This window comes from Hylobates moloch, unplaced genomic scaffold (genome assembly GCF_009828535.3).
Source record: "Hylobates moloch isolate HMO894 unplaced genomic scaffold, HMol_V3 SCAFFOLD_4, whole genome shotgun sequence".
NCBI lineage: Eukaryota > Metazoa > Chordata > Mammalia > Primates > Hylobatidae > Hylobates > Hylobates moloch.
The window spans coordinates 118777098-118793157 of record NW_026652279.1 but is presented as its reverse complement, the minus strand read 5'-3'; the positions used below and the strand labels follow the sequence as shown (position 1 = coordinate 118793157).

At 35.4% G+C, this 16060-nt stretch overlaps 1 non-coding gene across 1 annotated transcript; it reads left to right on the top strand.

The window, feature by feature from the left end:
* Positions 1 to 14732: 14732 nt before the first annotated feature.
* Positions 14733 to 14858, top strand: LOC116467702 (U6atac minor spliceosomal RNA). The gene has a single exon (XR_004247908.1). It is a non-coding gene; the product is annotated as a U6atac minor spliceosomal RNA (small nuclear RNA).
* The last annotated feature ends 1202 nt before the right edge of the window (positions 14859 to 16060 follow it).

The window sequence follows — 16060 nt, the reverse complement described above, 5'->3', positions numbered from 1 at the left end:
CATTTTCCATAGTTAGGAATTTTTTTTAAATGTTAACATCAATTTAGTCCTTACTTCCTATAATATTTATAGAACATGAGCATTTAATGTTGTACGTTTTCTTAAATGATTCATATTATTTAAAGAAAACAGTTTGCACTTAGACCCTAAGTAAATGTTTGATCAACCCTTTTGGGCCCCAGTTTTTTCATCTAAAAATTAATGTGTTGACCTCAATTCTCTTAGGATTTGAAGCCTCTCTACAGTTGATAAAAGTAATGTACAATTAGATCATGATGCCGTAAGGTGTTCTGTTAAGTAATCCTTGTTGATTAAACTAGGTTGTTCTTTAACCCTAAATCCTAATCACACTAGAAATTATGTGAGTCTTGGCATAGAAAATGTGACAGGGGAACCACTATCCTAAATTTATATTTGCATAAAAAGCAGCCTTCTGTAAAAGACTCACATTAACAGAGAAGAGAATTCAGATGCCATTTTTTAATTCACAATTAATAAAAGACTCAGCAAAATGGGTAAAGAAGATTGAGCTCTGGCTCTATTTCCATAAGTTCATCTCTGACTTTTAGCTTAAGGTACAGCAACAAAACAGCAAATACTAAAGTAAATGAATTGCTTACATCTTGAAGACAATGCAGCAGTTCTAGCAATTGTAGATGATTTGACAGTGTTGCGAGACCTCCTGTTGTCTGAGCATGAGCAGGTGGCTCCTAGTGAACACCTATAACCAGGAGCTATAGATACTTAGGGACATCAAGAGGACAGTTCTAGTTCTGCAGGGCGCATGTAGGTCCAGCTACATAAGTTAGAATACTTAGAACAAATAAAAATGTGGGATCTTATTTCATAAACAGAAAAAAGTGTTTTCCTTTCTTTAGCAGTCTCTTGCTCTTTTGGGACTTCTCTCTCTCTCTCTTTTTAATTTGCAATTTGATGTGGTGTTCCTTTAGGCACAGGATACTACTCAGTGGGTGAGTGTAGACTCTCACAAGTGACTGAGGCTCCCCCCTGACACTGTGTGGCGGGCCTTTCTGAGACTCATGTGGAACCACATGTGATTTGAAGCTCCTGGCTCCCAGCACATCCTCGATTGTCCCATTACAAAACTTACAAAACACAAATTCAAAGGTAAAAGTATTAAGAATCCCAAGACAGTAATCACAGGACATTAAAGCCCAAATATGGGGCCATCTCTTTATTTGGAGCCCTGTGTGACTGCACTTGTGGCGTGCCCAATGAGGCCAGTTCTGCACACACACCCACAGTTGACAAATCCTAAGTGAGACAGAAAAGAACAGGAAGAAATGTCATTTGTAACATGGTCACCTGTAGAATGGCTTCATAAACATGCCTGCAATACTCATCTGGGGAATCCCAAAACATTTTGGAGGATTTCGATACGGCAGAAATGGAACTTCTAAAGATGAATTACCGCGTTCAGGTTACCATTGGAAAATAACTCAAGAACTTCAAAATTGTGCTTGGAAACAGATAAAATATAAATTGAAGCTAAGGTCAGAATTTATTTATCTGAAGAAACAACACTGATATCCAAAAATTTAAAAAATATTATTACTAAATAAAGATATTTGTTATCTTAGAAAGTATTTGATATTCAAAAATTTCACAAAGTGTATTGTGGTTTTTTTCTGCTGGATCACTTTTCTCCTAAACAGTATTGATATGGTTTGGCTCTGTGTCCCCACCCAAATCTCATCTCGAATTGTAATCCCCATGTGTCACAGGAGGGAAGTGATTGGATTATGGGAGTGGTTTCCTCCATGCTGTTCTCGTGATAGTAACTGAATCTCAGGAGGTCTGATGATTTTGAAAGTGGCAGTTTTTCCTGCGCTCTCTCTTATTCTCCCCTGAGGTCTTGTGAAGAAGGTTTCTGCTTCCCCTTCCGCCACAATTGTAAGTTTCCTGAGGCCTCCCCAGCCATATGGAATTGTCAGTCAATTAAACATCTTTCCTTTATAAATTACCTAGTATCAGGGAAGTTTTTTATAGCACTGTGAAAACAAACTATTACAGTGTAAAAATTGGGACTGACATGAGAAATCTTAGAGCAGGGTTTAGAAAGTAATGCTACATTTTAAATGTCTCCCCTTATCACCAACTAAAATGTTAAATATTTCTATAGTTATTACTGTTATTTTAATGAAATGAAAGGGAAAGTAAAGAATAAGTAGTAAGTTTTATATATATATTTTTTTGAGACAGTCTTGCTCTGTTGGCCAGGCTGGAGTGCGGTGGCGCAATCTCGGCTCACTGCAAGCTCTGCCTCCTGGATTCATGCCATTCTCCTGCCTCACCCTCTCAAGTAGTTGGGACAACAGGCGCCTGCGACCACGCCCAGCTAAATTTTTGTATTTTTAGTAGAGACGTGGTTTTACTATGTTAGCCAGGATGGTCTCTATCTCCTGACCTCGTGATCCACCCGCCTCGGCCTCCCAAAGTCCTGGGATTACAGGCGTGAGCCACCGTGCCTGGCCAGTTTTACATTTTTATATTATTTAAATTTTACTTCATTTAAGATAACATTTTGTTTACAATTCAGCTACTTTTTCCCCATTCTTTAAGAATGTGTGTGTGTGTGTGTGTGTGTGTGTGTGTGTGTGTACACAGTTGGCTCTCCATATCTGCAGGTTCCACATTTGTTGATTCAACCAACCATGGATCAAAAATATTTGGAAAAAATTTGCATCTGTTTTGAACACATACAGACTTTTTTTTAACTTATCACTCCTTAAGCAATACACTATAACAACTATTTAAATAGCATTTACACTGCCTTAGGTATTATGAGTAATCTATTGTAATTTAAAGTATACAAGAAGATGTGCACAGGTTATGTGCAAATACTATTCCATTTTATATTAGCAACTTCAGCATTCTTGAATTTTGATAACTGCAGAAGTTCCTGGAAACAATTCCCGACAGATACTAAGGGATGACTGTAAATATATGTGTATGCATATTTATTTATTTGTTTTATATCTTAAATCATTTTCAACAATCTCTTTAGTTCATTCGAGGCACTATTTTCATGTCTGTAAATGTGTATGTGGTAAATATCCTCCCCTTCTGTTTAAATTATAATTGTAAAATTGATTATTTCTGTCTTTTGTATTAAAGAGAAAAAGATTTTCAAATGATATTTGTAACTTTTAAAGAATCAACTCATATACCAATTAGAATTGTATTATTCTTTTTTTGTACATTATCTGGCTAATGCTCATTTTAATTAAGATGTGCACAATACAAGATCAGATGAGGATATAAAAAAAGAAATGTTAGTATTTGCTTTCTTCTAAAATAGGGTGTTAAAAGAGATAGTGAATAACAAATATCTATTATGTTGCTGCTGATCAAATTGTTTAATTTAGAAGTTGCTTTGTCAGACTACTTAGAACTTTTCCATGCTATTAGCCTAATAACTTTTATTCTTATTAAACTTTCAAAATTTCTCATAGCAAGCAGCTTACTTTGGATGGCTTCTTTGCATTTCCAATTAATAATTATTAATTTAATTAATAACTTTTTAAGAAGAAACAAGTATTAAATTGCAAACAAATCATTTAAAAAAAACATACATGACATACAAGTACTACTTCTACGTAATAAGACAAAAAAAGAAAAGGAAAATTGGAGGCAAGGATGCTTTACTATTGGGCTGTATTAGTTTTACATTGCTTCATAATATATTATTACAAATTTAGCTGCTTAAAACAGTACCTATGTATTTTTTTTGTTTGTTTGTTTGTTTTGAGACAGAGTCTCGCTCTGTCCCCCAGGCTGGAGTGCAGTGGCGCGATCTCGGCTCACTGCAAGCTCCACCTCCCGGGTTCACGCCATTCTCCTGCCTCAGCCTCCCGAGCAGCTGGGACTACAGGCGCCCGCCACCACGCCCGGCTAATTTTTTGTATTTTTAGTAGAGACGGGGTTTCACCGTGTTAGCCAGGATGGTCTCGATCTCCTGACCTCGTGATCCGCCCGCCTCGGCCTCCCAAAGTGCTGGGATTACAACAGTACCTATGTATTCTCTGTCAGTTCTGTAGTTCAGAAATTCAGACATGGCATGACTACTAACTCTTCTGCTTAATTTCTTACAAGGCTGAAATTAAGGTGTCAATGCTGTGTTCTCATCTGGAGCTCAAAGTCCTCTTCCAAACTCAGGTGAATGTGGCAGACTTAATTTCCTTGCTGTGTAGACAGAGGTGCCTGTTTCCTTGCTGGATGTTAGCTGTGGGCCTTATAAGGTCCTTGAGGCTGCTCCACATTCCTTGCCATGTGACCCTCTTCATCTTCACAGCCAGGAAGAGAGAGCTTCTGTCATGTCAAATCTCTCTTATGCTTCAAATCTAACTTCTAGAAGGTCCCAGTTCCTCTTAAAAGTTCATCTAAGTCAAATCCATCCAGGATTTTAAAGTGAATTATCTTGAGATCTTAATCGCCTTGGCAAAAATCCCTTCACAGCAGCATCTACATTAGTGTATGATTCAACAGCCAGTAGAAGGTAAATTATACTAGCTGTAGGCGATTTGGGGGTTATCTTAGGATTCTATCTATCACAAGGACTCTGAAAAATATGCACAGATTTTATGCATTTTAAGGCATTTCTTGTCTGTTTCCAACCTTTCCTTCTTTTTTTATATACCACAAATCTCGATGCAAACTAATGCCTTCCAAACTAGTTTAATTGCCTGTAAAAAGCCTTATGTTTTTCTACATTTGCCTTTTGCACATTCAATTTAATCTGCCAAAAGAACCTGATTTTCTTTTGTCTTAGTCTTTTCATCTTCTGTTTTTCATAAGGCATACGTTCAAATTCTGACAAATCTGTAATTTAGTCCCTTAACATTTTCACCTAAAATGGTTATTTTTCTATTTAATTTATCTATGCGCATCACTCACTTTTAGATTTTTGCCAATATAGGTCAAGTATTTCAGAAGCAGCGTACTTTACTTTTCCAAGATAAAGAAAGGATTTGGAGGTCACTCTAGTGCTATATATTGTACATAAGTATTATTTAATAACAGGAAAGTTTTCAATAGAGGATTAAAGGGACTCAAGTTAGCTTAAGTAAGGCATTAAAATACCTTCTTGTTATGACATTTTTCTTTGTTCTGATTCAAAAATACATGACTTTTAAATATTAACAACTATTTACTCATCTGTTTAGTACTTACATCTTAATTATCAAGCAAAACAGTAGCAATTATGCATATCATTAAATGCATAGAAGATTAATATTTTGGGTTTAGTACTCTTTTTTGTCACTATAATGAATTGCTCACATTTAAGTTTCTCTGCTTATTGGACACAGTATATACTGGAGAGGTCTCTTTGGAGTTAGGTCTAGGTTTATATCCTGGTTTAACATGTGACCTGGGCAAGTGATACCAAATGTATGAGACTCCATTCATTTGTAAAAGGGAGACAATAAATATATCTCAAGGATTACTTTGAAGATTTGTGTGATATTTTCAAAGTGTGTGGAACAAGTAAGCAATAATGGTTTTCTTGTTTTCTTTCCTCCTTTTCACATTCCCAATAACTTGTAAAGATACGCATTTCACATTGAATATTGAAACTTCTATGTGGCAATATGGGAAAATACTACATGTTACCCTACTCAAATAATATTGAAACGTGACATAGAAAAACGTATTCTGAAAGATAAAATACAAAAGCAACAAAACAGTCTATTCTAAATCCCCTAAAAGAGATGTAATCTGATTGAAGTTACTAGTACACTAAACAAATAACACAGTAGAAGACTAACAAACCAAAAATCCAAACTGAGGTGAGGGGTTTGGCTAACGGTGGCATCTTGTTCTTGAAGATTTATGTTTGAAGATATGCTAAAAATTGCAGTTTCTGCTTTAGTAAAAAACAAGGGAGAAAATACTGACTTAGAATAGTTTACACTGGTACATGTTTATTTCCTTTTCAATACTTTAAATACGTTGTAGTAATATAAACATGCTTGTTCTGTGAGTATAGATATTCTTCTCCACATGATAGTTTATTTTTTTCTTGTGAGTTTATTCATTTTAATATGATATAAACAATCAGATTTTGTATGCTTGGTAAATGTGAGTCACCCTCTGAAAGATAGATTTGTTTTTACCGAGTAATGAATTTAGGTATTCGAGATTGCAAGACTGAATTCCAAACCCTTTTGTAGACTTCATTTTGGCCTAATGATGGAACACAGAAGTGTGCAGGTGAGAATGAAGGGACAAAATTTGTTTTCTTATTCTATCATGTGATCACTATGTCCAAAAATGACGATCTAAGTTTGGTGCTTTCTACAGAGGTGGAGTAAGGCACTTCTTTATAGAGTGTAAAGCATTTTTTAAAAGTTAGCTACTGTGTTTTAAAACTTAAGTACATTTAAAGTTTTTGTTAAGGTATTTTAAAGTATGATTAATCATTAAAGTGCTAGCAAGATAACCTGAGTTATGTACTATTTTGCCTGTAGGAGGAAACCATCTTTCTCTTCTGATCTATTTGTTCTATAAGAAGTACTTTATAAGAGCACAGGAAACAGAGATTGTAGAAAAATCTTGAAAAATTGTTAGAAATGAATAATAATGTGTACAAAAAATGATTAATTAATGCTGTGATTCTAAAAAGAGCTCTGGGAACAACACGGTGAACAAGAGGAACAGGACAAAGGACATAAGTAGGATAAGAAAAATGCCTACAGGGATGTGAAGAGGCTTCAACATCAATGTCTTTCTTAACACAAAGATAGAGACAAACCATGAGCTATACATTTTAAACTAAGTTTAAAGTTTTTATTCAAGTCAACAAAGTACATATGGAATGAATATTGTATATTAGAAACTATGCTAATTTATGTTGATTAAAAATGAATAAAACAGTATCCCAGTATTCTGGTGGTTTACAATAGGGATAAAATTTATATGGTGATTAAAAATTACAGTTCAGGGTTATAAGGTATAATAAAATGTCATAATAGTAGCAAGGTCAGCGTACTAAGAGATCATGAAGCAGGAGCTAATACCTACCCTTTGGGGCAGACAAGTAAAGATTCACAAAATATTAAAACTACAGCTTAAATTTGAAAATAACTTGGAGTTCACAAACTAGATAAGGCAAGAAGGACAGATTACCTGGGAGGGTAATCTGGCTTCAACATCTGTTATCCCCTCAGGAGCTGACGCTGGTCCAAATGACCTGGCTGCTACTATCTCCCTGTTTGATCTGACCACTTCATGTGCATCCATCTTGAACTTGACACATCAGTCAAACAGTGTGACCTTTCTTAATTAAGGCATACTATTCTTTGACTACATTGTCTAAATTTTTAGACTATATTATCCTAAATTTTGGTTTTATGCCTTAGTAGAAATGCTTAGTTTCTTCATAATAGTAGATTAATTCATGTAGAAATTATTCATTAAATCATAGAATCCATAAACAGACAAAATATATTTAAAATGTAAGCTTACCAATTCTCACTATTCCTGTTTTGCGGAACTTACATTGCTTTATAGCATATGCTGTTTTCATTTCTAAATGACTGTGTGACCACTACATTTTTTTTAATGTCAGGAGATATTTCTACACATTTATAAATTTAAGTAATGTAGTGCCATTTATCAGGAAAACTATAGAGCCATGATGCGTATCAGTTACTTAAAAATATATTGATTTCAATTTGTAAAGAGACTGACAAAACCAAATGCCTTTGTCCTATCAGCAGTTACAATTGCTTATGTGCCACTTACATTTTATTTACAAAATTGAGATTACATATATTTAGCAGAAATATTTAAGGTAAATTTCTCCTTTCTCCTCCTTGGACTTTCTGTAAATAGGTGCATAGTATTTCTTTGTAGTTTTCTGAAACTATATGAATTACAAACTTGATAAATAGTTCATTTGCATATGTCTATCTCTCATAAATTTTAGGCAGTGTCGATTCTTTTACAACTTTGTTGGTGCCTCTTATTGCTTCACTATTCATTTAAAGGAATTTTTTATAAAGACAGAGATTACATTTAGAATATAATTGCCCTACTTGAATAAATACATTGAAAATATGTTTTTTTTCTGAACCAAGTATAACAGTTATTTTGAAGTATTTTGCTACTCTGAAAAGGTGATAAAATCTTAAAATTAAAAGTTATTTGTGCACAATAGATTTATGATTCTTTTCCTTCTAATGAAACCAAAATAACAACTGGGAAAGATAGGTCAATAGTTTTTATTCAGAAAAAAGAGACTATTATAGTTAAGTTTAATAAGTATCAAATAGAGCTCATTTTGTGCCAGGCAATTTTCTAAGAATTTTACATTAAGACACACATACAATATTTGGATCCTCTTTTCACAGAAGAGACACAGAGGCATAGACAATTAATGAACTCGTTGATTTTGCACAACTAATAACAAGCAGGGGCTCTTGAACTCAGGCAGTCTGCTTCTAGACCCCAAGTTCTTAATCACTGTACTTTCATACCTCTTAGGTATAATCAGATCTGCTTTTGTGGAAGAAGTACATTCTACTCCTATCTATAATTTTCAACCATGAAACAGGAAATGTCCCAGTTCAGAACATACAAGCAACATTACTGAAGCAACTATCCTTGGCAGAAATTTGTCTTACAGCCTATAAATGATAAAAAGAGTTATTGTATTTACCAAAAAGATCTTGGAAATCTTTTAGGGCAATTCTTGACCTAGGCTTTTTGATACGGAAGCAGGTAATACTATTAAAGAATCTGAAAATATTTGTAAATACATTATAGGTTACCAACATGTTAAATATGGCATTTACTAGTACTAATTAGTTCTGCGTTAGCACTTTGTGATGTCGTGTTCCCTGAGCCCTGGACTATCTCGAGTGAAAGGTGGCTAGTTCTGTTAGATTTTGCGGGTGAACTGTGAGTGTACATTATTATATTTTTCTATATATTGTACTTTAAATAAAATAAACTTTATAAAAGTAATTATATTTTTCCTTTGTATTTAATGCAAATGTTTATAAATTTTATCCCTCTGCTAATTTTATTATTATTTTTTCAAACCTGTACTCTCCAAGCATCTGCCTGAATATTTACTTAAGCCAAGGCAACACTAACAGCTTTTCAGAAGTCTTGTGTGTGATATAAACACTATTGTGTAATGGAAAGACAGGATTTGGAGACTATAATCCTGCTCTATGATTTATTAGCTAGTGGTCTTGGACAAGTTATCTTACCTCTCGAAGCCTCAGATTTTCATCAATAGAAGTGGAATTAACAATTATTTTCAATATTTTTCTCAATAAGAAAAGGTATTTAAATCCTGGCACAGTTTAATCAATTATAATATCAATTCTCTCCTGCACAGTTCATATTTCTAAGGAATCATTTTCATTTTTATAAATAACTTCCACCCTTTATCAATACAAATCAGGCTTAAAGAATTTCAGGGCTCCAAGGCAAAAGAAAACCTAGAAATTATTTATCTTGGCTTATTTCATATTCAGAGCGTGGTAATTGTTAGAACATTAAGTCAAAATCTTCCCCCATCTCCAATTTTTATCCCTGGATCCAATATGTGACCTCTGAGGCCAAGACAAAACAGATAAAATCATTTCCAATTATATTGAACTTGCCTTTACTGTTAATGTTTCAATTAGAAATTTTAAGAACTTGAAATCTATATTTTATTTTAATAGTAATAGTGTCTCCCAATATGCAAAAATAATAAAAACTACAATTTATGCACGTTTCTCTGTAAAAGCTCATTGCAAATATTGTTATTAATGCCATGAATGAATATCATTGATAGTCATTTTTTGAGAACAAGTGCCTTACTAACATGGGTGAAAGAGAGATTTAGTGACTAATAAGTTAAGGATTAGTAGTACACAACCAAAACAGGAAACGAGTTATTTGATTGATCTTGGAATTTTCTCTTTTCCTCCCACTCTATCTTTATGCTGATGCTGAACTTGCAGCTGACACTACAAAAGAAAGTGTGGACTTGATAAAGGAGTCTTAGTCTTATCAGTTAAAAAGAAATTGTTATCTTCTTAAAGAGAATACAGAGATCTTTGCAGAAATTGTAAGTATTCTTTTCCCATACTTCCATTTGTTTGATTCCTTCGTTTTCATGACTGACAGGAAGCTGTTTACCTTGTCACTGTTGTCATTAAGATCTTGTATTAACAACAAAACTGGAGGCATTACGCTACCTGACTTCAAACTATACTACAAGGCTACAGTAACCAAAATAGCATGGTACTGTTACCAAAACAGAGATATAGACCAATGGAACAGAACACAGTCCTCAGAAATAATACCACACATCTACAACCATCTGATCTTTGACAAATCTGACAAAAACAGAAATAGGGAAAGGATTCCCTATTTAACAAATGGTGCTGGGAAAACTGGCTAGCCATATGTAGAAAGCTGAAACTGGATCCCTTCTTTACACTTTATGAAAAAATTAATTCAAGATTGATTAAAAACTTAAATGTTAGACCTAAAACCATAAAAACCCTAGAAGAAAACTTAGGCAATACCATTCAGGACATAGGCATGGGCAAGGACTTCATGTCTAAAACACCAAAAGCAATGGCAACAAAAGCCAAAATTGACAAATGGGATCTAATTAAAGTAAAGAGCTTCTGCACAGCAAAAGAAACTACCATCAGAGTGAACAGGCAACCTACAGAATGGGAGAAAATTTTTGCAATCTACTCAGCTGACAAAGGGCTAATACCCAGAATCTACAAAGGACTCAAACAAATTTACAAGAAAAAAACAACCCCATCAACAAATGGGCAAAGGAGATGAACAGACACTTCTCAAAAGAAGACATTTATGCAGCCAACAGACACATGAAAAAATGCTCATAATTACTGGCCATCAGAGAAATGCAAATCAAAACCACAATGAGATACCATCTCACACCGGTTAGAATGGCCAACATTAAAAAGTCAGGAAACAACAGGTGCTGGAGAGGATGTGGAGAAATAGGAACACTTTTACACTGTTGGTGGGACTGTGAACTAGTTCAACCATTGTGGAAGACAGTGTGGCCATTCCTCAGGGATCTAGAACTAGAAATACCATTTGACCCAGCCATCCTATTACTGGGTATATACCCAAAATATTATAAATCATGCTGCTATAAAGACACATGCACATGTATATTTATTGTGGCACTATTCACAATAGCAAAGACTTGGAACCAACCCAAATGTCCATCAATGATAGACTGGATTAAGAAAATGTGGCACATATACACCATGGAATACTATGCAGCCATAAAAGAGGATGAGTTCATGTCCTTTGTAGGGACATGGATGAAGCTGGAAACCATCATTCTCAGCAAACTATCACAAGGACAAAAAACCAAACACCGCATGTTCTCACTCATAGGTGGGAATTGAACAATGAGAACACTTGGACATAGGAACGGAACATCACACACTGGGGCCTGTTGCGGGGTTGGGGTAGTGGGGAGGGATAGCATTAGGAGGTATACCTAATGTAAATGATGAGGTAATGGGTGCAGCACACCAACACGGCACATGTATACACATGTAACAAGCCTGCACGTTGTGCACATGTTGCCTGGAAACTAAAGTATAATTTAAAAAAAAAAAAAAAGGAATGAAGGATTCCTACTATGCAGATGTGAGGGAATAGTACACTGGAAGGTTCACATTAGATCAGGCTTATCTGGATTCTGTGGCTGTTTTGAAGCCATCAGGGCTTGGTTGTCTCAGTTTCTTGGCTCTGCTTTACCTTGTGCCCCATCATGCAGGTGGGGGGATGTTGCAGTGAGGTATTAACAGCTCCAGGTTTTCACTCGGTCCTCTCAAACAGTAAACTAAAAGATGTCTTTTTATTGCAATTGCCAGAGTGCTACGAAATAGGTCACATGCGGTCCTCAGCAGCAGCCTCTTGCCCTGGTTAAGGGATAGGGGATATAATGTTCTGATTAGGTTTCTGGGTCACATGCCTACTTCCCAAGGCCAAGGGTGGGATCGTTTCACGCAAACTACCTGGCCTGAGAATGAATTAGAATGTTTCTTTCCTCAAGGAAAATGAGAGTGCTCTTATCAGAATGTGAAGGAATTAAGGTAAGGAGTAGGAAAAATGTCCATTACAGCTACCTTTATTGAGTCGTTAATAAGAGCATGATGCTTGGAGAACATATAAAACTTGCTTAAAGTCACACCACCAGCAATTGCTAGAATCCTCTTCCCTCATCCCTTCTCCTTGCTCTTTAGTCCAATGTTGCCTGTACAGCCTGCCCCACCACTTGTGATGAAGTTCTGTTTTTTTTTTATTAGGTTTTTTCAAATGCTCAGATACTACAAAAATGTGAACATAGAAAATAAATAATCAGACTTCTACTTACAAGTAGAGTTTAGTAGCCAGCAAAAGAAAATCACTTCCAAAACAACAACTAGGAAAAACCAAAGATGAATTAAAAATTAGTGTGTTTTAAAACACTGGAAGTGAAGAATACCAGATGAATGAAAATAGAGAGAAAAGTGCCCTTTTAAAAGTAAGCTTGAGATTGTCAGACATTTTCCGTCCTTTGAGTCATTGGGTTGCAGGCTGAGCATCAGGCTTTGTCTAGGTAAAGATAGTTTGGGTTGGAGAAATCCTATAAATTTGTGATGGCTATGGGGGCTGATGTGCTGGATTATAATCTAGAGGAATTTCAGGTTTATGCTGTTTTTTTTCCCCTGTTCTTTTCTAAGTGCTGAGATGATGATATTGAAGGCTGGAGGATTCAGCTGGACAATGAAACTGAGTTCTCCTAGCCTGATGGTGTTTAGGAGACACAGTTCCATGAAAGACAGGACCTAAAACAAACATAAAAACACATCTTGTCCTGGAGACATTAGAAAAGATAAGTGGGCTAAATGTACCTAAAACTGAAACCTAGACCTGATCTTGATCAATGTCTGATTGGATTGAGGTGATAGCTGCTCTCTGTCATCTAACAGGGAAGAAAGAAAACCCTCTGAGGAGGAGAAAATAGCATCATCTTTAGTTTTCACATTTCTTTTGTATACAATGTCCAGCAAAGAATATTATATTTGAATATATAACATTATATATTATAAAATATTATATTTGATATTATACAATAAATACAATATTATAATTATATAAGTAATATATAATATAGTATAGAACATATATAATGTATATAATTAAAAGAATTAAGACAATGTTGTTTTCTTCCTTCTTCATTGACTAACTTTTCTAAGTTTCTTTCCTTGATTCCAACCTCCTGTCTTCTCAACCACTGAATACTGAAGTGCCAAACTCCCAACTTTCACTCCCCTAACCTGTCTGCTTTATTCTTCACACTCACTCTTTTGGTGATCTCATCCATTCCCATGGCATTACATACCGTCCATAAATTAATCATATTCAAGTTTATATGTGTGTATATGTGTGTATACACATACACATATATATCTGTGAACTCCACGCTTGCATAGTAATGGTCTACTCAAGTTTACCATTTAGATAGTTACAGGCAAATCAACTTAATGCTTTCCTAACTAGACTCCCAATTTCCAGGCAAAACTTGTTTTTCCTACAGTTTTTATTTCAGGAAATGCAATTCCTATTTTTCAGATACCAAGATAAAAAACCTTGGAGTCAGCATTCACACATTTCTTTCTCTTACACCAAACCTAATCTAACATCAAATCCTATTTTTATATGCTAAAAATATGGTCACTTATCATTTCATCCACCCTGTTCAAACCATAATTATCTCTCATTTAGAGGCTTGTTATAGCTGCAACTGAACTGCCAGGTTACAATCTTGTTTTCCAAAAGGCTATTCTTGACATAGGGCCCAGAAAGAGAAATTTTCCACAATGCTGCTTTAAATCCCACAGTAACTTCCCATCTTACTCAAAGGGAAGGTAACATCCTTACTATGCTCCAAAAAGCCCTATACAATCTGTTTCTCTGTTACCTCTCTGAACTCATTGACTGTGATTGCCTCAACCATTTGCTACAGCCCATGTCTATGTGCTTTGACACTTGCTGCTGCCTGTGTCTGAAATACTTGTTTCACAAAAACCAATATGGACATCTCCCCCATGTCTTTCAGGTTTTTAATCAAATGCTATATAAATGAAGCCTTTTATTATCATCACATATAAAAATGACACTCCCTATTTTATACCCTATTACTCGTTTGTGCTATTTCCTCCGTAAAACCAAAACCATCTCTCTCGCTCTGTCTCTTTCTCCCTATTTTTCTCTCTCTCTCACACACACACAGACACACATACACACTCACACACATTTTACTTATGTATTTGTCTGTTTTTTTTTTTACCATTACTAAAATATGACCACAGCAAGTGCAGGAAATTTTTGTTCTCCTTTATCTATTGCTATATGCCAATCACTCAGAACATGGACTGGCCACATAGTAGGTACTAAAAAAATAATAGTTGAATGAACAAATATGAATGTGATTAATATTTCCTTAGCAAGCTTTGTTTATATAATCTGATTTTCTCTTTATTGAAAAAATGTCCATAATCTTGAGTTATTCAGTAACAACTCGAAGAGTATTGAATTTATTTCATGGTAAAATAAAGAAGTTATTTAAATCATACTTTTGAATTGTTTGTATAATGTACCTTTTGGAAGAAAACACTCAATACTTCTCCATGAATGTATAAAATACATGCAGAATTGTGTTGTATGAAAGGAGAGAAGGTTAGCACTCCCCTTGACAAGGATGGAAGAGGCCCTTGGGCCTGACAACACGCATACGGTTAAGGCATTGCCACCTGCTTCGTGGCATCTAACCATCGTTTTTAGGCAATATTCAGGCCATAGGCATGGGCAAGGACTTCATGTCTAAAACACCAAAAGCAATGGCAACAAAAGCCAAAATTGACAAATGGGATCTAATTAAACTAAAGAGCTTCTGCACAGCAAAAGAAACTACCATCAGAGTGAACAGGCAACCTACAGAATGGGAGAAAATTTTTGCAACCTACTCATCTGACAAAGGGCTAATATCCAGAATCTACAATGAACTCAAACAAATTTACAAGAAAAAAAAACCCCATCAAAAAGTGGGCGAAGGACATGAACAGACACTTCTCAAAAGAAGACATACATGCAGCCAAAAGACACATGAAAAAATGCTCATCATCACTGGCCATCAGAGAAATGCAAATCAAAACCACAGTGAGATACCATCTCACACCAGTTAGAATGGCCATCATTAAAAATTCAGGAAACAACAGGTGCTGGAGAGGATGTGGAGAAATAGGAACACTTTTACACTGTTGGTGGGACTGTAAACTAGTTCAACCATTGTGGAAGTCAGTGTGGCGATTCCTCAGGGATCTAGAACTAGAAATACCATTTGACCCAGCCATCCCATTACTGGGTATATACCCAAAGGACTATAAATCATGCTGCTATAAAGACAGATGCACACGTATGTTTATTGCGGCACTATTCACAATAGCAAAGAGTTGGAACCAACCCAAATGTCCAACAACGCTAGACTGGATTAAGAAAATGGGGCACATATACACCATGGAATACTATGCAGCCATAAAAAATGATGAGTTCGTGTCCTTTGTAGGGACATGGATGAAACTGGAAAACATCATTCTCAGTAAACTATCGCCAAGGACAAAAAACCAAACACCGCATGTTCTCACTCATAGGTAGGAATTGAACAATGAGAACTCATGGACACAGGAAGGGGAACATCACACTCCAGGGACTGTGGGGGGGTGGGGGGAGGGGGGAGGGATAGCATTAGGAGATATACCTAATGCTAAATGACGGGTTGATGGGTGCAGGAAATCAACATGACACATGGATATATATGTGACAAGCCTGCACACTATGCACATGTACCCTAAAACCTAAAGTATAATAATAATAATAAAAAATACATGCAGAATTAACTTAGGTGGTAGCAGGAAGCCATATATCTTTGTCTTAAAAATTACTGATCCTTTCATTGAATCTTAAAAACAGAGTTAGACTAGGAAGA